We start from the raw sequence: 23,553 nt of genomic DNA on the forward strand, positions 1-23,553 counted from the left end.
CCATGGGGTGCTTCTAAAAGCTTGACAAGCACTACTGAGATATTTCTGGAGAAGGATAATGCTCTAAACTGGCCAGGGAGAAGACAGCCACACACAGAGCCTTGTCTTTGAGTGCCAGGTGCTCCCTGCAGCACTGGAGGGAGGTGAGGCACGTGGAGGAGATGGTCTCTGTGCTGGGGTTTTGTTCTGTCCACATGGCATCAGCTCAAGGAGCAGCCTCCCTTGAAGATCTTGCTCCTTTCCAAAAGGGCCTGAAACACCCTTCCCTCCAGTGTGCTGCCCTGCAGCTGGGAAAAGCAGCAGCTGAAACTATTCTGTGAGAAGTCTCTTTTTCTCCCTCCCTCTCAATGAAGACTCCAGCAGCTGAGCTCCAAGCATCAGCTTGGGCAGGACATATGGGCTTAGTGGGGCTTTAGGAGATCCCTGGTCCCTGGCTGAAGCAAGACCCCCCTCTCAAAGTGTGGTGGCAGAGGCAAACCAGTTTCCAAATGTGGTACAGGGGTTGAATACTTCTGAACACACTCCTGATGTCCATTAACACATCCTCTATAGCTAAGAGCACTCACACAACACAATCCCATCAATGTTTCATAAGCTGTAAGCAGACCTGAAAACAAAGAGTGTCACCATTCTTTGACCCTGGGTCAGCACTGGCCACCTCTGCTCCCTCCGGCTGGTGTCAGGCACCTAGGTGAAATACTTGGAGGCCCCTCTGGAAATCCTCTCTTCAGCAGCACTGGTGGCAAAGGACACCTCCTCATCCTCCTCATCCAGTTGGAGGCTGCCCAAGGAGAGCCGCACACGGGCCATGGGTGAGTGCAGCACGCGGCCGTACAGGGAGCAGTAGTCAGCAGCCAGCAGGTCCGAGTCAGAGTTGCTGGACTCGGTGCTGCTGCCAAGGTAGCACTCGGTGAAGCCCCGCAGCCCCAGAGCCAGCCCTTGCTGGGCTGGGATGTGCCAAAAAACACCCCCTTTCCTGCTGCTCAGGGCAGGGCACAGCCTCAGGGGCCTGAACTCAGAGCCGTAGGGGAAGCAGATGGTTCTCATGTCTGACTGGCTCCAGGACCACCTGGGAGGCTGCTCCTGAAGGCCATAATCAAAGGAACGAGCCAGTGACCTGTTCTCCTCCACCATGCTCGTGCCCATGGCTGTGCCTGCAGCCTCACGGTGGAACTGCCCAGCCTGGGTCCCGCTCGGGCTCTGTTGGGGGGAGTTTGCTACCATGGGGCCACTTGCACCAGCCGGTCCTGCTGTGTCCTCACCAGGGGCCAGTGCAGGGCCTGGGGACTGCAGTGCCCTGTCCAGATAGAAGAGCACAGGGGGGGCCAGGGCCACCATGGGCAGGGGACAGGGCACATCCATGTACACCAGCGGCCAGGCGCTCACTTCCCTCATGTTGCCCACAGAGGTGCTTTTACTGTTCCCAACGAACTGGTGGTGGGGCCGAAAGGATGTCAAGGGATTCCTGGCTCCGAAGAGGTTGATGGGCTCCCACGCCCACTCCATCTCCAGCTTGGCGTAGAGCAGGGGGAAGGCAGATGAGCTTTTGGAGAGGGGCAGGAAGGTGAGGGATGCTTTGGGCTTGGAGCGCTCCAGCTCAGTGGCAAAGGTCACCTCCATGGTGGAGCTGAGACACCGGCTGTCCAGGGTGTGCTCAGAGCCATGCATTCCATTGGTGTGGTAGGAATCCCGGCTGCCATAGGCCAGGTGCAGTGAAGAGGTGTCTTGTCTCTGCCTCAGCTAGCCCTGACACCTCGACAGTAAAGGGTACGGCTTGGTAGCAGGATGAACCTCACCAATCCCTGTGAGTTCTTTCTTGCTCGAAGGAGTGAAGCAACGACAGCAGGAAAAAAGAGGGAGGCTGTTCTGGGTTAACTGCTGGCTTTATTCATCAGGGTATCTGCCCCAGCAGACACCCCTCAGCAGAAGCAGCGGGGAGGAAAAGCGAGGGAAAAAAAGCGGGAAACCCCCCAATGCAGCACCTTTTATTGGGGGGAGGAACTCAGGGATGGGTCTAACTGGGGACAAATCAGGGGCCAAGGGGGTATAACTCTCCAGGTAAATGACATACATTGTAACAAATCAATAACTCGGGTGGGGAGACAGCTGAAGTCTTGTCCAATCACTTGGGGTCCTTATTGGAACTTTCCAGACTTTTGGGAGAGACCCCAAAGTGACAGACAAGGCCCAGGGGCTGGATAACTTCTGATTGACATATAACTTGGGTTGGGGTAAAACTAAAATGGGTGGAACATGGGTGACATGGGGCAAACCATTACAACTTATAAAAAGGAACATAAAACAAGGAACAAATACATACATAAAACTGATAAAACCAAAACCACACCACTACAGTGCAGCTCCTCCATCTGGGCAGGGCACAGAGGGGGTGGGTGCCAGGTGGGTGCCCAGAGCGGGATGGGAAGGGAGCTTCCAGAGCTTAGGGTCTGGCTTGGCCTCCAGCTGAACTCCTCCAGCTGGGGCAGAAATGCCAAGACCTTGGCACAGAACTATTGCTGATGCCATGGGGACTTACCTGCTTTGAAACATCCATCAGGAGGTCCGGGGAGGAGAGGCACTGCCTCTCATCGTAGTGGGATGTGTAGTGTTTCCTGCAGGACAAGAGCATGGGTAGGTGTATGGCCAGGAGGGTCCTTCCCCTCTCCCCAGTCCCCTCAGGCACTGCCCCCCATCCATGCCCCTGGTACCTCTCGAAGGGCAGGCTCTTCTTCTTAGCTTTCCTCCTGTGCTCCAGCAGCTGCCGCTGAGTCCTCCCACTGCAGCATGGAAGAAGAAATGTGAGCAGCAGGACCATCAGCCCCAGCCCTGGGCAGGCCTTGTGCCCCATGTGAGGGGATGCAGCAGGACCAAGACAGGGGTCTCTCCAGGAGAAGTAGCTGTTTTCACCCCCTCAGATTCAGACAGGGCTGACATAAAAGGGAGGCTCAGAGCCATCCCCAAGCCCTTCCTAGCCCCAGCAGTTTGGGTTTCCCCTGGGAATTTACCTGTAGCGGAAGCTGGAACCTTTGCTGCACAGAAGGACTTTGGGCTTTGACTTGGGCTCTTCAGAGAGCCTGAAGAAGGCATGGTACTCCACACATGTCTTCCAGAAGGCCTTGCAGGTGTCCTGGCTCACCATAGTGAACTCCAGTGTGCCAGAGACAAGACAGCTGGGGTCAGGAGCATGGGACAAGCTCTGCCATTTGCCCTCCTGATCCCCCAAGGGTTATATGGGCTGTCAGTGGCTCCAGGCAGTGCACTGTCACCTCGCTGGGGACACAGGAGTAGCACCTGTTGCACTCAAGAAGGAGCATCATCATGAGCAGCAGGAATGCATTTTACTCAAAATTGGGGACTTTGCGTGACTGACCTTCCATCCACAGCTGTCTGCTCCCAAGCCCAGAAGCTGCCTGTGGTGTGGTACTTACAGAGATGTTTACATGGAGCTTGATGAGAAACTGCTTCCTCTTGAAACTCAGTTTGCGAATTTTGGACCAGTTGAAGGTGTTGATCTTTGTATTGCCCTGCAAGGACAAACACAGCAATTACAGCTTGATGGGGCAACCTGTGAATACAGAAATGCAGTGGGCCAAGCCCTGAGCTCACAGGACACTGCATAAGACTCCAATGCAGCTCTTGGAGCTGCTGGAGTCTGGGGAAAGGGTGCTGAGGTTTGGTGTTTGACTCTCCATCAGCTGGTTCTACAAGTAGAAATTGAGGTTCAGAGCTTAACTCTGCCTGCTGAAGCTCTTTGTAAAAGTCCAGGATCCCCAGACAAACCTCAGAGAGGTCAAGTCAGGGAGTCCTATCTGTGCCAGCTCAACTATCACATAAGTTAAGGCAGAATCAGCACTCCAAAGAACTAATATTCTCCCCTCCTTTGCTGGGAAGTGTAGCAGTGCTCAGCTCACCCCCACACCTTTAGACCTGGTTCGAGCAGGCTGCAAACACGCTTTACCCTATTATCATTTTGCACAAGGTTAGATGCAGCCACAAAACACTGGTGTCATGGCAGAACCAGGAAAAATTGTTACTCCACTCTGGCACCAGGATCCTCTCAGCTTTCTGGGAGAGCCCAGATTTTAATGAGCTCACAGATGCTCTAATCATGCATGAGGGGTGTTTATGGCTCTGAATAAATAACCAGGTCTGGCAGCACTAATTACCAACAGCAGACCCACAGCTAGGTTTTATGTTTGGGTTTGTTGGGGTTTTTTTTGCTGTGACAAGAGGTTCCCAGGTTGAAATCAGCTGGTGTGGGAGCAGAGCTCTGCCTCATACTAGCTGAGAGGAAGTCTGTATTTACTGTGCAGCTCGGCCATGATTACAGTGTTATGTAATTGCACAGACGTGGGGGGCTATTTTTGCTGGAAGATTGCACGGTGAACACATGTGACAGAGCTGTGGAACCTGTGCTGCTCACATGGCTACCACACTCGTGGGACGAGGACCAGCAGAGCTGGGGCAGGTTCAGTGGCATGCAGCAGGTGCTGGGGGGACGGTGGGGCTGAGTCCCGCAGCCACATCCCAGAGCATTGCCTTCACAGCTGTGGTCTGTGGAACACATGCCCTCTTGTAGGATTTGGGAGAGTTTGGAGAGCTCTAAGGGGAGAAGGGTTGCCCCCAGCTAGAGAGGCCACCCCACCTGGGTGCTGGCAGCCATCCCATGTGTGTCACACTGGGGCTCACCCGCAACACCAGCACCCCCATGTGTGTCACGGCCAGGTTTATCTGTGTCACCTTGCCATCACTGGTGGGATGCAGGTGGATCCCATACATCTCCAGCTTCCTGGCCACGTCCAGCAGCTGAACATCCGACTCGGCCGGCGTCTTCCCTCTGGAGACACAAACACACAGGAGGTAACAGGAGTGACAAGGTGTCCTAGGGTGATGTTATGATGCTTGTATCCCCAATCATCTGTTCTGTGTGGGCTGTATGTTGTGTTCTGTACCTTTAAGACTGGTTCTGAGAGCAAAGCAGGGAAAGAAGTGTGCAGTTTGTTTGAAAAACAGTGTTCACTCCTCTGCTTTTTTTTTTCTTTTTTTTTTTTTTTTTTCTTCCTCGGGACGGTGTGTTCGTCAGATGCATGGACAGCAGCCAGAGAGAGGGTTTGTTTTTCCTTTTAGTTAGTCTAGCTAGGTGAGGCAAAGAAGCTTCCTGGACTGTTTGGTTTTTTTTTCCTTTTTCTTGGGACTGTTTAAATCTGCTCTGAACTGAAAAACCCAGAGGAGTGAGGCATGGATTTAGAAGAATTAAAGACTGTAGTCAAAATAGATAGTGCTGAGATAATGTAGCTAGGACTTCCCTTTTGCTAACAGAAGCCAGACTGAAGGAACTGATAATCCTTGGAAGGAACCGATCAATCAGAGGAGCTGTCAAACTAGGCTTCTGCATCCTGAATAATCAATAGACCCTATGAACACAATACAATCATAAATCAAACAGTCCTGGGAAAAACAGGATTTAGCTGTCACGAACACTAAAGGTTAAAAAGTCAGAGCTGAGGAAGACAATCTTACTTCATCATTTTGGGACCCCACCCCATAAAAAGACCACCGACCCATTTCAAAGAACAAACTACGCATGCTTGGTGGCTTTTTGGGCTAATTACCATACGAAGCGGGGAATGGGAGGTATCAGAGCTATGAATATGCATTTGTAGTTTGTGTATTCAATACTCCTGTAGATAAAAGACCCTGTGATGATCTGTAAATTGTGCGTGTGTTTCTGGGAGCTATCCCGCACGCTGCCCGGCGTCGTAATAAACATACACTTTCTAACTTTAAACTATTAGAGAGTCTTTGTCCGTCATAGTTGGATATTGATATTAGATCAATGTCCATAGTTTTTTAATAAATCAGGTGGTAGTGCATGATCTTGTTGTCCAGGTACTCCTGGTTGGGCAGGTGTGTGACCAGGTGCTGCTGGTCTGTCTCCTTCTGGAAGTCGCCCAGCTCGGCTTTGGGGACACGGGGAGAGCATGGATTAGACTGTGAGGGGTCAGTGCAGTGGGAAGCCCTGGTTGCACAGCCAAGGCCTGCCTCAGGGAAGGGGCACTGTCCCTGCTGGCACTCGCTTGTCCTTACACTGCAGCAGGTGGGAGACAAGCAGCACCGCGCTCTTGTCACTGCAGGGCAGCCGCTCCTGTGCCATGTCCTTCTTGATCTGGAGGGTGAAGAGGTACCTGTGGAGGGGGACAGGAGCCCTGGGGGAAACTGGGTGTTGGGCTGAGCCATGAGGGCCATGCCTGTTCCCATATCTCAACCCATGGGATGCACATTGACAGGGTGACAGGATGAGCATGCAGCCCTTGCAGAAGGCTGCAGCTGGGCACCACTATGGCCAGCACATCCCTGTCATTGAAATGCTCATCAGTAGATTTCAAAATTAACATTCCTTTCTGTTTTGGAGGGCATGTGCCTCTCTTGGGGCTGACGTTCTGCAGAAGCACTGTCTTGGTTTTATTCTTAGTCCCTGTTTGCAATACTTTCTCTAAAATCATAAAAGCTAGCAATGTCATTTTTAAAAATAAAACTAAAGTTGTTCTTTCAGAACGCTGCTTGAGGCAGGAGCTAGACTGAGCAGTCAGACTGTGCCCAACTGCTAAAGTGTTTGGCAGTAAACAAATTGCAGCCTCATAAGACAGCTGATCCTTCAAATGGATTGTGTTTAAAAACAGAGGATCAAGAAAAGATATTCTCTGTTTTTGTTCTGTAAAGTGTAATACTTAGGGTACTTAGGATAACCACTGCTCACAGACAGTCTGGGGTGGATTAAGATAAAGAATTAACACACTGCAAAAACACAGAACTGTGTGGTAAGAAAACAAGCACTGTACCTGGTCAGTTCTTCTCTCAGGTGGCTGGGGTCCACTGGGAAAAATTTCACCATAAATTTGAAAAGAACCTCCTTAGGATCTTAAAACACAACATCTTCATAAGTTTTCTTTTACAAGTCTATTGAGAACATTTACAACTCTCTTCACACATGCTGCCTCCTTACAGATTAAATTAATCTGGACCCTTACAAATCAGGGACTACAGCCTGCCCCCCCCCCCAAACCAGCCTGCCCAGGCCCTCAGTATTACCAATGGATGCAAATAGAGATTTGGATATCTAAAGAATACTAAAGAGAAAAATCCCTCAGCAATTATTCAAATTGCAAAAATCCCTGTTGGGAGGAGGTTTCCATGAAATGGTGCCAGGGAACCTGGCCAGAGCCTTGGTTAATTGCCATCACTGGGTCTGTGTGTTAAACTCAGCTCTCCAAGCACTTGGGATGCAACAGCTCCATAGGAGGCTGCTTGGGCAAAGTTTTTTTTGTGGGATGAGTGAGAACAAGCAGCCAAGCCCAAGGCAAAGTGTGTGGAGGGAGGGAGGCAACTATGTAAGCACCGACTGTCACAGAACACCCTGGGATGGCTCAGAGGGACAGGCCAGCAGGCACTTGGTAAAGGAAATAGGTGCCTGCAACAATTCCATTTGTGGTGCACCCAGAAAGGGAAGGCTCCTTATCAGGCTTTCCCCTTTCAGGGAAATTCATGCAAACACTGTTCTCCAGCCTCCCCATGGCAAAGACTGGGGTCATGGCCCCAAGCTCTCAGTCACCTCCCAGCCATTGTGTACTTGGGGAAAATATATTGGGGATGGAAAGAGGCCTGTGCTGAAAGCAGCACTGTGTTAACACCGGTCATAGCCATGGCAGAGGAGGATGGGCCTGAATTCAGGTCAGGCTCTGCAGCATCTCCGTGGGGCTGGGGAGGAGTTGCAGGGCCTGCAGGGCAGAGGGGAGACCCTGCAGGTGCCTGGGCCACTCTGAGCTGCCAAGGGAAAAGGAGGGCATGCAGGAGAAGTGCCTGTCATGCTGCCAGCAGGGCCACACAGGCACTCAGCCACCCCTGCTCCTCTGCCAAGCTGTCAGGTTATTAACAGCTCCAGCCTAAAATGGTGCAGATACCAGATTGCAAAGGCAGTGGTATTTCCACGGGATTTTATATGGACTGAGATGTCCTTGCAAACAATCCTGCCTAGCTTCACCCTCTAAAATGAGCCTGGATAAGTGCTGGAAGCCAGAGATCCTGTCCCCAAGCAACAACACAGCATGAACATGTCTGTGTTAGACTCTCACTGGTAGTGATTAATAAGAATTCTATTCTTGAAATACTTACTTTTGACTTGCTTTGTTATGGGTTTTAGCGGTTCCAACCAGACCTGAAATAAGGCAATGAAGAGCTGGGTAAATAAACAGCACAAGAGATGGGAAATAAAAGCAGCAGCAGCATGGTAGAATGCAACATGAAAAAGTTGGCCAGCTTGGCTGCTGTGACAAGTATCCTGCTGGGCAGCATCACACAGATGGCTATGAATAGACCCCATGAGCTGTAGATATCACTGGGACTTGTGGCTCCCCTCCTAACTCTCATTTTCAGGCTTTTTCTGCCATCATGGCAAAACTTTCTATTTAATTTTCCATTTGGAATTTTAGGGAGGTGCTAACAATCCCCCAGCCACGCAGGTGATAGCAGCTCCAGGGTCCTGCATTGCCAGCTGCACTCACCTGGTTCCCAGCCTGGGTGTGAAACTCCAGCCTGAAGTACTCCTTCTCCACAAGATTGAGGTGGCTGCAGGTGAGGCTGAAGAGCCCTTTCCCACTGGATTTTTGCTAGCAAACAAACACAGCACAGAAGCAGCAGGTTAGGCAACGCTGACAGCAGCTGTGATGGGATTTCAGAGAGATGGGGAGAAGTTTCAGCTCCCTTCCTTCACCCCTTCCCTCACCATGCAGCAGCAAAATCTTACTCAGTAAATGCTGTTGGCTTCAGCATGTACAACAGGACAACTGCATGCTGTGTTCCCTGCTTCTGGAAATCAGATTCCTTCCCATCACTTCTCTCCTTTATTAAGGAACATAAACCAGAAAGGAGAGCAAGAGAAAATAAACCATGTTTTGACTCACTGTTTGCAGCTATCACTGTCTGGGCAGTTTGGTCTCTGGAAAACTGGTGAGTGATCCCCAGGACAAGCACCTGCTTGAACCAGGGACAGCCATGGCAAATGTGCTTAATTATGAGCCAACAGGAGCAGGCCTCAAACCTGTGCAGTGAGTCCATGTGCCCTAACAGGTGGGGATGAGTTACGATTATGGTTAATGGTAATTAACAGCAACAGGACCAGAGATTCTGTGCTGTGGGCTCTGAGTCATCCGTGGGCTTTAGCAATATGAATTAAGTGGTGCTACATGCTGATAAGGGAGGCCAGGCTGTAGTTATTCCCAGGAAACAGAAAGACTTGGAGGGTGTTTTCTTGACTTGTTGCCATGCTGTATGACTTGGCTGGAGAACAAACCAGGAGGCCCCTGAATCTGGAAAATGCTCCACAAAGCACCAGAAATTAAAATGGCAGTGAACCACCCCAACAAAACCCTGATAAACCTTCATCAGCTTGTGAAAAGCAGACCAAAAAGAAGTATGGGTTATTGCAAAAGCAAGCTGGAGCAGAGAGGCCAGATTAGACAGCTGCTAAATTATAGCATGTTGGGTGATGGAGGGGAAGACAGGCTGCAGCTCCTGGCTGTCCCCAGCAGGGATGGGAGGGACCTGGCTGCTGGTGGTGATGCACACTAATAACCACTTTTTCAGGGCTTCTCCTGGGATGAAATTGCTGACTCTGTGCTGAAAGGCTGCAGAAAAGTGATAGCATAATAACAGCATTTGCTCTGCAGCACTCCCAGTTCTCCTCAAAATTACTGGATCACAAGGATAATTAAAAAAATTATATATTTTTTTTTCCAAGCTAGAATTTTCTAGCATGAAAGGCCTTGGCCTTTGTCAGGCAGCCAGGAAAGACAAGCATTTCTCACTGGGTTATTACCTACCATATGTCTGCTGAGAGCAACCCACTCTGCTCCAAGCCCAGCACTGCCCAGGGACAGGAGCAGCCCCAAACCCAAGAAAACCTGCTCACTGGGAGACACAGCCCTGCTGATGCAGGGGATGCTTTAGAAGGAGAGCCTTTCTCTTGTAGAGTGTTGCTTGCAGGTGTCCTGTCCTGGATTTTGGGGTGCTGAGGCCAATGCTTCCTCAAGCACTGGGGTACAATCATGCTCAGCAGCGTCAGCCCTGCACTGCACCCAGTGAGAGAAGTGTGGTCTGTGCTGGAGGAGCACAGTGCAAGGCAGAAGCATGACATGTGGGGCTGTTTGTGCCATGTCCTCTGAGAATGAAGCAGGGACAGGTGAGCACCCATAGGCAGAAACTCCAGAGTAGAAGATGAAAAGGAGAGCCTGCACTGGCCCTTCACTCCTCGGTGAAAGCACCTGGGACTGTGAGCAGAATCAGAAAGCCAGAGGCACTTCCAGAGATAGACAGCAACACATGCGGCACATGGGACACACACACGCCCATGTCCCCAAAGGGACTCTGGCAACACCCGCAGTTGGATGGCAAAGCCCATTTCTGCATCATTCCCATAGGACAGGCTGCTACATCCAGGTCTGTGGTTTAGGGGTGAGCAACAGCTCATGGGATTTGGTGTGATCTCCCACCGTCTTGGGAGATGCCTGCCCTATCAGGCATGCTGCAGCCAGCACAGTGTGTCATGCACCAAAAGCCACCAACCCTAAGGCTCCCTGTGCCCTCGCTCCTCTATCACCAGGCCCACACACCTCATGTCAAGGAATTCCCAGCTTTACAGGGGACACACGACCACAGGAGACTCTGTCCTTCACTCAGCCTCAGCTACTAGTTTTTCTGGCTTGTTTGGTTTGCCCAGCAGCATCCCAGGCCCAGCCATGGGGTGTTCAGCAGGGAGGGCATAGTGAGGACATTCAGAGATGTGCCAAGCCCCTTCCCTCCCCTGCCCTGAGGGCTCAGACCTGTTATCCCAGGAACCACCTCCAGTGCTCAGCTGAAGGAAATCCTGGGAACTCAGTGTTCCCAACTGTCAGCAAGGATGCAGTGGAGGCAGAAGCCTTCCCGGGTCAGCATCCAACACCAGGAGAGGAACTTGTTCTCATGCAAAGCAGCCAGGAAATGAGACTCTGCTGCACATGCCTGCTGAGGTGTCTTTTTCTGCCTCGGCTAGCCCTGACACCTCAACAGTTAAAGGGGGCATGGCTCGGTAACAGGGTGAACCTCACCGACCCTGTGAGTTCTTGTCTTGCTTGAAGGAGTAAAGCAACGACAGCAGGAAAAAAGAGGAGGCTGTTCTGGGTTAACTGCTGGCTTTATTCATCAGGGTATCTGCCCCAGCAGACACCCCTCAGCAGAAGCAGCGGGGGAAAAACGAGGGAAAAGAATCTTTTTGAACCCCCCAATGCAGCACCTTTTATTGGGAGGAGGAACTCAGGGATGGGTCTAACTGGGGACAAATCAGGGGCCAAAGGGGCATGGCTCTCTGGATAAATGACATACATAGTAACAAATTAATAACTCAGGTGAGGAGACAGCTGAAGTCTTGTCCAATCACTTGGGATTTTTCATGGAAGTTTCCAGACTTTTGGGAGAGACCCCAAAGTGACAGACAAGGCCCAGGGGCTGGATAACTTCTGATTGACATAGAACTGGGGTTGGGATGAAACCAATGAGGGTGGAACATGGGTGCATGGGGCAAACCATTATAACTTATAAAAATGAACTTAATACAAAGAACAAATACATACATAAAACTGATAAAACCAAACCCACACCACTACATCTCCCCCTTTCTTTTTATTTAAAAGGACGTGGACTGCATTCAAGAGGAGGAGTATTCCGACTCGGACAGATCTTCATCCCATTGTTGGTCAGAGTGCCATTCCTCTGAAGGAATGGACCACTCTCTTAGATTGCCACCCTCCTCAGATGGAATGACTCCTTCTGGATCTGATCTATTTGTGGGAGCCGTTACTACAAAAACTTGGCGTACTTGAGAGGGTGTAGTGGTGTTGGAAATTAAACAGACAATTACACATCTAATTAACATAAAAGTAAATAAAATACTGACAAGGACAATCCAAATTAAAAGTCCAGCTTTGATCCTTGAACCCTGCCCATTTAGAAAGTCCCCAGCTCTCAAAAAGTTCATCCAGCCAGTCTTCAAGCTTTTCGTTGCCACTGCCGACCGTGTTTGATGGTGCTGTGGATGGAGACGACAGGCTGACCCAGGCGTCTGTCGTTGATTGTGGGACAAACCCTCCACTGGTCGGTATCTTGAGGCTGGCGAGCAGGAAGAGCTGCAGAAGGCTAACAGCCAGAGGGACCTCCATTTGGGACAGGGCAAGATCTGGCACAACTAAATAGAACTTGAAACAACAACACGGTTAGAGAGCCAATTGGGAAAGGGTAAGGGGAGGGAGAACTCTTCTTGGGAGTTTGAACCCTTCTTTTTCCTCCGCCAGGACACTACTGTGACTTGTGACACTTTTTGTCTGGAGACTTTGGGAATGTAGGGCCTCACCCACTTAGAAGGAATCCACCAAAGTCCGGTGGGAGTGGAGACACAGGCGTACCCACGCCCCCACGTCACTACACTGTGAGGACCTTCCGTTCTCAAAGTTTCCGGGTCTTTGACAAGGACCTTTGGCCTCGCCTTTAGAGCCAGTTGTTGATTTCCTGCAAAATGGCGCACGATTGGCGGGTTCAGCGTTTCGAAAGAACAATTCAAGAAATTAATGGTGAACAGGGCCTTGGCTAACCGAATTGAAGGGGGTTCAACTTTCAAAGCTTGTTGCTGTTGACACAGAACCCTTTTTAGATCTTTGTGGGTCCTTTCTACAATTGCTTGGCCTGTCGGGGAGTGGGGGATGCCTTTTTTATGTTCCACTCCCCATTGCTGCAGGAAGCTGCGGAACTCCTTGGATTTGTACGCAGGCCCGTTATCAGTTTTGAGAGACTTTGGGATGCCCAGGAAGGAGAAAGCCTGGATCAGGTGTCTGATTGCATCTCCAGACTTCTCTCCTGTGTGGGCAGAAGCATAGACAGCACCAGAAAAAGTGTCCACAGAGACATGCACGTACTTTTGTCTCCCAAACTGGGAGAAGTGCGTGACGTCTGTCTACCACACCTCGCAGCTGTTTAGTCCTCGGGGGTTCACTCCCGCACTCAGAGTGGGGAGCGCATGCTGTTGACAATGGGGGCAGGTGGCCACAATCACTTTGGCCTGGTCTCAGGTAAGGTGGAAACGCCGAACCAGGCCTGGTGCATTTTTGTGAAAGAGTTGGTGGCTGATTTTGGCCTGCTCAAAGATGTTTGGCAGCGGGGCCATTTCTGCAGGGGCAGCTAAAGCATCAGCCCTTCTGTTTCCCTCAGCAATGAACCCTGGCAAATCCGTGTGCGATCTCGTGTGCATCACATAGAATGGTTGCTCTCGGTAGGAAATCAGCTTGACCAGTTTCGAGAGCAACTCAAAGAGTGCGGTGTTGGACACTTCTTGCAATATAGATTGTTCTGCTCTGGACACTACTCCTGCTACGTAAGCCGAATCGGTTACCAAATTGAATGGAACAGAGAACCTCTCAAAGGTCCTGACGACAGCGGCCAACTCAGTGACTTGAGGCGATCCTTCAACCTCAGCAACATCTGATTCCCACCGCTGAGTTTGAGGGTCTTTCCAAGTCATCACTGACTTGTGGGACTTTCCGGAGGCGTCTGTAAAAACAGTCAAGGCATCTAGAGGTTTTTTGCTCTGAACATTTTTGAGAGCCAATGTAAATTGAGCATCCTGATGGAAAATTTTGTGGGCAGGCCGATGGATAGAAATTTGACCTGAGTAGCTGTCCAAGGCAAATTGCAACGCTTTGTTTTCTTGAAGCAAGTGCTCCAACATCACCTTTGTAATTTGGCCCGAATTAAGCCTAATTGGGATGTGTATGCATTCAAAATCGCAACCAGCCAATTCCCTAAGGTGGGTCTTGGCCTTCCGGATGAGATTTGCCACCAGCTCTTGTGGCCGTGTCATCCTTTTGGACCTTTGGTGGCTAAGAAAGACCCATTCTATGATGAGAAGAGGGTCTTTTTTGCCTTGGTCCTTCTTGGGAGAGGTGGTATTTCCCTTGTCCCATTGAAAAATCACCCCATGGAGGTGTGGCAACTTTCCAAGAATGATAAAACGGAATGGCAAGTCAGGGTCACAACGGCTTGCCTGCCTGGTGGACATTGTTGTCTGAACTCTTTCCAATGCTTTTTACTCCTCTGGGGTGAGAGACCTGGGGGAACTCAGCCCCTCTCCCCCTTTCAGTAAATTGAAAAGGGGGGCTAGGTCTTCTGTGGACAGACCCAGCCAAGGCCTCACCCAATTCAACGCCCCACACAGTTGGTGGACATCCGCAAGGGTCTCAATTTTGGTTTTTATTGTCAATTGTTGCGGAACAATGGTCCGCTTACCAATTTCCAGGCCTAGGTACTTCCATGGTGGCATCCGTTGAATCTTTGACTCCTGCAGCTCAAACCCTGCAGTAACCAGTGCAGTCACTGTCAGGTCAAGCGCGTGGGTCAACAGGTCGTCATTTGGGGCACACACAAGGACATCATCCATATAATGATGGATAATGGCCTTGCCCGCAGCTGCACACACTGGAGACAACAGGGAAGAGATGTACCATTGGCAGATCACAGGGCTGTTTTTCATTCCCTGAGGTAAAACTTTCCAATGGTACCTTTTCCTTGGGGCTTCTCGGTTGATGGTCGATACCGAGAATGCAAAGCGCGGGGCGTCGTCTGGGTGTAGGGGAATATGAAAGAAACAGTCTTTAATATCAATTATGGCTAGATTCCAATCTTTTGGGAGCATGGTTGGGGACGGCATCCCTGGCTGGAGAGAGCCCATATCTTCAATGACATTATTTATTTGGCGGAGGTCGTGGAGGAGCCGCCATCGGGTTTTATCCGACTTTTGAATGACAAACACTGGGGAGTTCCACGGTGAGGTAGTCTCCTCAATGTTGCCCTTTTTGAGCTGCTCCTCAACGAGCTCATTGAGCGCCTTCAATTTTTGTTTAGAAAGCGGCCACTGTTCCACCCAAACTGGTTCATCAGTCTTCCAATTCAGCTTCTGGGTGGGGCGCTCTGCAGTGACCGCCACTTGAAAATGTTGTGGGGAGTCAGGTATGCTAATGGTGACTCCCCACTGGGCCATGAGGTCTCTCCCCAGTAAGGGCTCCGGATAATCTAAAACAAAAGGACAGAGACTTGTCAATTGTCCTTTTGGCCCCTCAATTTGCACCACACTCTCTGACTGTCTTGCTAATTGAAGACCGCCTACGCCTTGGACGTGTCCAGGCACGCTCTGCAAAGCCCAATGTGACGGCCACATTCTTTCAGGAATGGCCGTCACATATGCTCCAGTGTCTAGGAGACCTTTAATGGTTTTGGTCTCCTCACCCATTACCAGCCTACACATTTCTTTAGGCTTGTCTTCCCCAATCGCCCTTACAGCGTTCACTTCAGGGACACCATCCTCCACAGGTATACTTGGAACTGGAATTACCTGGGCGATTACCTGTCCCTTAGGGAGGAAGACTGGTGGGTTTACACAATGCAGCCAGAGGACAAAACGCTCGGGATTCGATGTAATGAGACCCGGAGCAATTTCGACCTCATGCGGGGTGAATGTGCAGTCCCCAATGACTACAAACTTCCCTTCAATTTGGGACCAAGTACCTGGTTCTCCTGAATTGACTGAAACAAAATGCCAATCGCGGTCAGTCAGGTGCAACGACTCTGTCAGGCGAAGCCTGAAAGGCTCATAGATAGAGGTTGTTGTCAACAACGGTGAGGCTAGGTCCCTGTCGGAAGGTGTCACATCCGGTGAATTTGTCACAGTCGGTGTTGGCTCCTGAATTGGAGCTGGTGTCAATTCCTGGCTAGGAAAACAAGAGAGAGTATTATTTTCCTCCCTCAGTTCTCCTTTTCTCCCTCTTCCCCTTCTTCTCTCTTTGGCTTGGGCCACCCAATTTTTGTCTGCATGCTGGGTGGACCCACGCTCGCCCTTTAGTTTTTTTGATTTTTAAAGGTTTTCCCCCCACCTCCCTCATTCCCTCCCCTGTTCTTGAACTTGTCAAAGTCTTTTTTCATGGGACACTGTTGACACCAGTGTCCCATTTCCCCACACAGCGCACACGGCCTGCTTGCATTCTTCTTAAAAGATCGCTTGTTTTGGGCCGGTGCGTGTGGGGCAGATGAAGCACTCGATGACTCAGCTTCCACGGCAGCAGCAGTCCGGATGGCAGCTTTCCCTCTTGCATGACTCACTGGCTGGCCCAGCCACGGCACTTTGCGCTCACACACTTGCAGCATGTCCTGGAGTGTTGGTGGGGGCTCCCACGACAAACTTAGTATAGCTGTGCGACACTTTTCGTTTGCGTGAGAGAACGCCATCTCTTCTAAAGTTTCTTCTTTTGCATGCTCCTTGCGGACCTGCAACTCAATGGCTTGTGAGAGCCTTTCAACAAATTGAGTGTAAGGTTCTGCTGGGCCTTGGAAAATTGTGGAGTATGCAGGAGGGGGATCTGGGGGCTGCATCCCTAAAAATGCCTTTTCTGCTGTGTGCTTGACCTTGTCAAGACCTGGGATGGGGATGTCTGAGGCCTGGGTTGAAGCCAATGCCCACTGGCCATCACCACTCAGGTGGTCGAGGGTGAGTGTGACCCCTTTCTCATCAACAGCAGTTGTGGGATCTGCTAGCAAGCTTTGGAGGGCCCTCTTCAGCAGGTCTTTCCACGATGCCTCCCAGAGTTTGTACTCTGTGGAGTTTGTGAGGCATCGGAAAAGATGCTTGAGATCAGCTGGGACTGCTGTCATCCCAGTGAGCTGGGCATTCAGCAATCCTCTGAAGTAGGGACTGTAACGTCCATACTCCTTGAGGGCTTTGCAGAGATCCTTCACTGCATGCTGAGGAATGGGTTGCCAGGATGTACTGGTGACATTTCCACCCTTTGACCTGTGATAGGTGACTGGTGCAAGGGATGGAATCTGGCTTGGGCCTGAATTTCCAGGTTCCAGCTCATCTTCCTCTGAATTCCAATCATGGGAATCAGAGGGGAGGGCGTGGGAACCGGAATCCGGGCGGGGCTTCAGACCGTGGGAACCGGAAGCGGGGCGGGGCCTCCGGACGTCAGGGGGCGTGGTCTGGCACTCGGATGATGTCATCCGGTGGGCAGACCTTGGGGCGGAGCGAGAGGGAGGAGTTTGGGGAGAAGGCGGGAAGGGAACATTATTTGAAAAAGGCGGGAACTGGGTTTGGGGGAGGCAGGGGTCCGAGGGGTAGTACAGGGAATTGTGGGAAGAAGAAAGGGAACAAAGGGATGGCGAGCGTTGCACGCGGTCACCGCCGCCATTGTTGGGGGAAGGGGCCGCCAGTGCCACGCGGCACGGCGGGAAGGGCACCCGCGGCCACGGGGAGCGGTCACCGCGGGGGCTGGGGGACGCTGACCGCCCCGCGCCGCTGCCGCCTCTGCCGCGCAGGAGCGGGAACGGCGCCCGCAGCGAGCGACAGCTGCGGGGGCTGGGGGACAGCGCCTGCCGCGCGGTGCCGCCGCCGCGCGGGACGGGGGAGCGCCCTCGGGGCGAGCGGTCGCCGCGCGCCGCCGCCTCCGCGGGGGAGGGGGGAGCGAGCTCGCGGCGAGCGGCTCCCGCAGGGGGTGAGTGACGGAGACCGCCGCGCGCCGCCGCCGCCGGGTGGGAGCGGGGAGGGGCCGCGCGCCGCTGTCGGGGGAGGGGAAGGGCCGCGCCGCGCCAACTCGCTGTGGGAGTGCCCAGCGCCGGAGCTGGGGCAGGGCGGGGGAGGGGAGCGCTGCGCGCCGCAGTCAAAACAAGGCGCTTGAGGCTCCGCCGCGCGGGCGTTGCCAGGCAACGTGAACTGAACTCTGGGGTGACAACGGGGTAAAGGCGGGCAGGATGAATCTCTCTGTGCAGCGTGGCCAGTGCCGCAGCAGAGGTCCCGAGCCGTTTTGTTTTGACTCGGGCGGGATGGGGTCGGCACTTTCAAAAAGCCAGGGCAGGCGGGTTTTTTCGCCGCTTTTCGAAGAATACCGGTCCCAGGGAAACGGGGTTTGGAACAGGGGGAAGGAGGGCTCGAACACGAACAGGGGAACATGCGGTTTTGCTCTTTTTTCAAGTCCCTGCGGCATGACAGCGCCTCGCGAATCTGCTGCGGCCAAAGCAAAAACTTTTTTGCTTTTTCACCGGCTCGGACCGTCTCTGCGAACCTGGCGTGCACGGCGGTCCAAAAGCAGACACTGTGCACCAGGTCAGAAGTCATGTGGGGGAAACGAAGAAAGAGCAACTTAACGAATTTTTTTACCTCGTTTTTCGGAAACTTTACGTTCCCGTCTGCTAGAACGCCTAAAAGCTTGTAATAAAAACCTCTTTCGGCGGTAGAAAGCTTTGCGCCCATGTTAAATCTACCACTTCACAGCACAGCCGAGAAACTGAAAATTCTGAACACAAAACTGTGAAAAACGAGGTTCACTTTTTAGTAAATTTTAAGGAATATGTTTAATAAAATAATTAAGACAATTAGGAGATAAGAAAAAACCAAGAACGGCCGGCCGGGTGACTTGGCATTCAGCCAAGTCCACCCCTTGCTTTCTCAGGGATACTCGTTAAATACCCTTCTCGTTATATCGATATATGAATATTCATAAAATTCCATAAACTAGTTTCCATATTCCAGGAACTGCTTTGCATGGTCCCTCCTTGGGTCCACCTTTTTAGAGCATGCGTGTTTCGTGGCTGTGTCCTTTTTATCGCGTCCAGCTTGGGCCTTGGTCCGTGCTTTCTGCAGGTGGTAGATGCTGATAGTTGGTGTTATCAGTAGCAGAGTCTTCTTTACATGTTCACTGGATGTTATCCCAACCAAACAGACAGTTTAAGCAGCTGCTACATCAACTACTCCCTTTATATCTAGTCTTACCAATAGCAGAAATAAACTTATATCCTTACTATGTTATTAATCATATAGCATACATCTTGCGAAAAGCCAATTTTATAATACACACATATAACAAAACCAAGCGCCCCAGACACACTTAAAACCGGAGTGAGTTCCCAAGAACCCCCACCCCCGGGGTGCCGCGCACAAACAAAGGAGGAGTCGGCAACAAAAACCAAACTGACCACTTGTCAGGGGGCTCCGACTCGCAAAACTAAAAACGTAATAAAAAACGAAAGTAAATAAAAGCCGCAACCGGGAAAATTGCCGGGGGGGGGGGGCAAAAGGCACCTCCCCCGGGACCGCGCGGTCTGAGGCCGGCTCTAAAATGGAGCTGGCTTCTCCCCAAGTGAGACTTGAAGTTTCGTGAGTGTGTCTTCCACTAGGAACCGCCCAACACTCACCAATCCGGTGCGGGGTCTAGGAAAGTCGGACTGTGGTGGAAATTCCTGCTTGGAAAAAGGTTCTTCAGGGCACTTGAAGAATTGTCTTCTCCTTCCTGCTAGCAGTTCACCCTCACGCCGGGGGCTGGGCCACTAGCAGGTGCGTGGTGTGCCGAGGGTCCTCTGCAGCCACAAGTGGAACAGTTCCAAAAGGACCAGAAGTCCACGTCACGGGGTCTGGGGCTCTTCTCAGGCCAGCCGTCTCGGCCCCCACGCTGCTGCTTCACTCGAACAGCTGTTTGACACCCTCAGCAATGGCGTGCTGGTCTTCTTCAAAGCCAAGCCCCACGAACGGGCGCCAATCTTCAAAGCCAAGCCCCACGAATGGGCGCCAATCTGCTGAGGTGTCTTTTTCTGCCTCGGCTAGCCCTGACACCTCAACAGTAAAGGGGGCATGGCTCGGTAGCAGGATGAACCTCACCGACCCTGTGAGTTCTTGTCTTGCTTGAAGGAGTGAAGCAACGACGGCAGGAAAAAAGAGGAGGCTGTTCTGGGTTAACTGCTGGCTTTATTCATCAGGGTATCTGCCCCAGCAGACACCCCTCAGCAGAAGCAGTGGGGGAAAAACGAGGGAAAAGAATCTTTTCTAACCCCCCCAATGCAGCACCTTTTATTGGGGGGAGGAACTCAGGGATGGGTCTAACTGGGGACAAATCAGGGGCCAAAGGGGCAGGGCTCTCTGGATAAATGACATACATAGTAACAAATTAATAACTCAGGTGGGGAGACAGCTGAAGTCTTGTCCAATCACTTGGGGTTTTTCCTGGAACTTTCCAGACTTTTGGGAGAGACCCCAAAGTGACAGACAAGGCCCAGGGGCTGGATAACTTCTGATTGACATAGAACTGGGGTTGGGATGAAACCAATGAGGGTGGAACATGGGTGCATGGGGCAAACCATTATAACTTATAAAAATGAACTTAATACAAAGAACAAATACATACATAAAACTGATAAAACCAAACCCACACCACTACACATGCCAACAGCTGTGACACCCATGTGAGCCAGGTATATGTTTACACTGAGCGTGGGTGCCGGGGGAATCAGACCCTCTGTTTTCTCACTTTTGTCCTTTTACCTCCCATTATACTGAAGTACTTCGCATTTAAAAGAGCTTTCCAAAGTCAGGGGGGGTTTAGGAAGAGTTGTTTAAAATATCTTGCTCAAAACTTAGCCCAAAGCACTCCTTTTATACTGGAGAAGTCACTAATTCAGCTACTCATTTATCATACCCACACAGCAGCAAATGCATGAAATGCCTAAAAGGGGTTTCCAATACCATTCCATGCTAAAAAAGGAAATTACCAGGAGTTCCTCTAATGGAAGCTATTTGCTGCAATAACATGTGCAGAGCTATAGTACTGCATTTTGAGCAAATAGGAAAACAGAGATGGAAAAAAATGAAGCAACATTGTACCAGAAGCATCTTTTGAATTGTCTCACTATGACCTGATCTAATCAATGGGAGGAGGAGGGGAAAGCATTTTAAAATTACTAGTCTCATTTTTAAGGTGACTCCTGGACTAGGATAATTAAACAAAATCAAACAATTTCCATACTGTGTCAAACGATGGAATTGCTTTATAATCCTCTTTTGTGCAAAATACTGTCACAAAGAAATGGAGCTGTGCATCTGAGAGAGCAGTTCTCAGGCTGTGCTATAAACCACAGAAGAGGACAGTATAAGAAATGCAACAGAACTTGAAAGAAAACCCCATTTTATATTAAACACTGCTCACACAGGTGATACAGGTAAGTACTAGAATAAATCTACTTGAATTAGGTAATTCAATTAGATACTGTGATTATCAAACCCTAACCAACAGTAAATGTGCAATCACACTTGTAAAAAGAGTTTCTAACACACAGTGAAGAGATACCTACTTTCAGCTATCTATACGCATATGCATAAATCTAACACCATAGATATTAACACTTAACATTTTAAACCTAGTTCAGAGCTAGAATTTTTAAAATGTGAATTATTAATCACAATGTGTTGTGGGATGTGGGGTGTCCCATTGATGGGACACTGCCATGCAGAAAATAAGATAGTGATTTTTTTCCTCAGCTATTCACAAAACCACAGAGTTTTCTTTTTCAACTGAATGCCCAGGAAGAGATGTGTGCGGATGTTTCTCACCAGGGATAACTTGGACAAATATGCTATTTTTATTCTGTTCCCAGACTTTATGTCCTTGCTGAATGTTTACACTGGCAGCCAGACAAATGAGAGAACTCGACACTTGTCAAGACCATCACTTTGTATTCACTGATTTACTAAAGATCACACCAGGTAAGTAAAAACCATTCCTCCTTCTTAACAAATAATGCCAATAACAGGGGAGCGTAGGAGTGCATTGATACCAAAAAAACACTTACCAATTAGTACCATAAACTTTCATTTTGAATTTGAGATTGATTTTCTTGTTTGTTTGCTGGGCATTTTTTTTAAAGCTGAAAACCAGAAGCTATCAGAGACCATGCAATCCTTCAGAGCAACAATGCCTTAATAATTAACACCAAAAAATCAGTAAGAATATTATATCCACTTACATCAACTACAAAGATCTTCTGGGAATCATCCAGGAACTGGACTTTCAGGTGCAGCATCCTCGAGCACGCGGCTGGGTGTGTGGCAGGCACAGCAGTCATAGCAGTGTGAGCCAGGAGCCAGGAAAGGAGCCCTGACTCCTCTTGCACACATAATTCCCTCTCAGCTGGATGGAGAAGGCTTCAGTCACAAATGTGGAGCAAAGGCTGGAGCAAACAAGCTGACTACGTAAAAACGAATTTAAAAAAACCCCAACAAACCTCCCTTGGTTTAAATGTCACCACTCCAATAAAAGATGTTTTCTGCCTGTGAATTATTGATGTATTAATAGGGGGAAGATTGGCAGTAATGGGGCTGAGATAAACACTCAGATCTTACAGCTGGTGGTGAGCAATGTGAGGGCAAAGCAAGCCCATGTTTGGTACCACGGGGTCAGGGGAGATGAGCTGAGCATCTCTCCTGCCAAAGTCACCCAGCAGTGAGTGTCACCCTTTCTCTGTTCTGGTTAAGGTGCACTGGGAGAGCAGCCGGCTGGCATCTGTGCTGGCTCCATGGGGTGGGCAGATCATGTCTTGTCCACTGAGTGATGTGTGGACGGGCTGATGTACTTCACCAGAGACTGGAAAATGTTTCCAACTGGACTCAAAACCAGTTGTGAGTCCTTCCTGGAGAGGCAGAGGAGAACCTGCTCCTAATTCCCAGCTTACACCCTGGTTGAGCTTAGTGAAGTCTCACAAGCCTTTGTGACAACCTGATTCCCATTTCAAATTTGAAAAGTCCATGTCCCCACTCATCAGCTCATCCTTGGAGTGCCAGAGCCAGCCATCCACCCTCAGACCCTCGGGCTCAGCCCAGGCTGCTGTGTGCAGCCTTGCTTGGTGTGGTGGGTGCCTGGGGATGCTTGTGCTACTTCTCTGCCCCAGGTGCTGCAGGGCCACGAGGAGCTGTCTAACCCCTCTGGTTCCTCTCACCCATCAGAGACCGCCTCACTGAGCTTTTGGGTGAAAGCAGCCTTTGGGCAGGAGCCCCCACTTCCAGAAATAAATGCACTGGGCAGTGCCAAAGGCAGGCACTGGACTGGCATAGGGGATCATTATTGTTGCTGCTGGAAAAAGTCACTACACATGATCCTGTAGGACCCAGAGTGATAGAAAGATGACTCAGCAAACCAAAAAAATCCGCATTTAGTGCTGCAGAGATTTTGTTTGGTGGTCCCTTGTCTGTTTCTACTGAAACTTCCATTGTAAGTTGCTCCAGACCATTTGCCATAGCCTCTCTTACACTTCCCAAATATTCCTGGGGATGTCAAGACAGAGGCGGTCAGGGCAACGTAATACCTTGTCATCTCTGGTACAGAGAAAGACCATAGAGCTTTTTATCCACGGAAAAATGTAGTCTTCTGCTAACCAGGACAAAAAGGAGCCTGAAAGTCAAAGCCAACCTGCTTTTCCCCATGAAGCTGCTCCACAAAGCAGCTGAGTCCATCGTGCTCCACTGTCAGAAGGGGACAGCTGTGCCACGTGTGTCAACACCATGTCAAGGACCAAATTTCCAGCGCTGCACGTGGCCCTGGGGTCTGAGCTCTTTGTGTCACAGGAGAAGGGCAGCATCACGTACAAACCATCTGAGGGGGGGCTGAGTGCACT

The 23,553-nt window shown here is 50.5% G+C and overlaps 1 pseudogene across 1 annotated transcript; it reads right to left on the reverse strand.

The window, feature by feature from the left end:
* Positions 1-687: 687 nt before the first annotated feature.
* On the reverse strand, positions 688-21,966 carry LOC310922079 (FERM domain-containing protein 7-like; annotated as a pseudogene). The gene is made up of 13 exons: positions 21,910-21,966; positions 8,559-8,663; positions 8,170-8,212; positions 6,840-6,918; positions 6,088-6,185; positions 5,852-5,960; positions 4,690-4,837; positions 3,429-3,524; positions 3,006-3,170; positions 2,709-2,777; positions 2,537-2,612; positions 1,263-1,731; positions 688-947 (listed from the first exon to the last, which is right to left on the reverse strand). The product of its transcript is annotated as an FERM domain-containing protein 7-like (transcript).
* Between the last annotated feature and the right edge of the window lie 1,587 nt (positions 21,967-23,553).

This window comes from Zosterops lateralis (assembly GCF_965231275.1).
Source record: "Zosterops lateralis genome assembly, chromosome: W".
NCBI lineage: Eukaryota > Metazoa > Chordata > Aves > Passeriformes > Zosteropidae > Zosterops > Zosterops lateralis.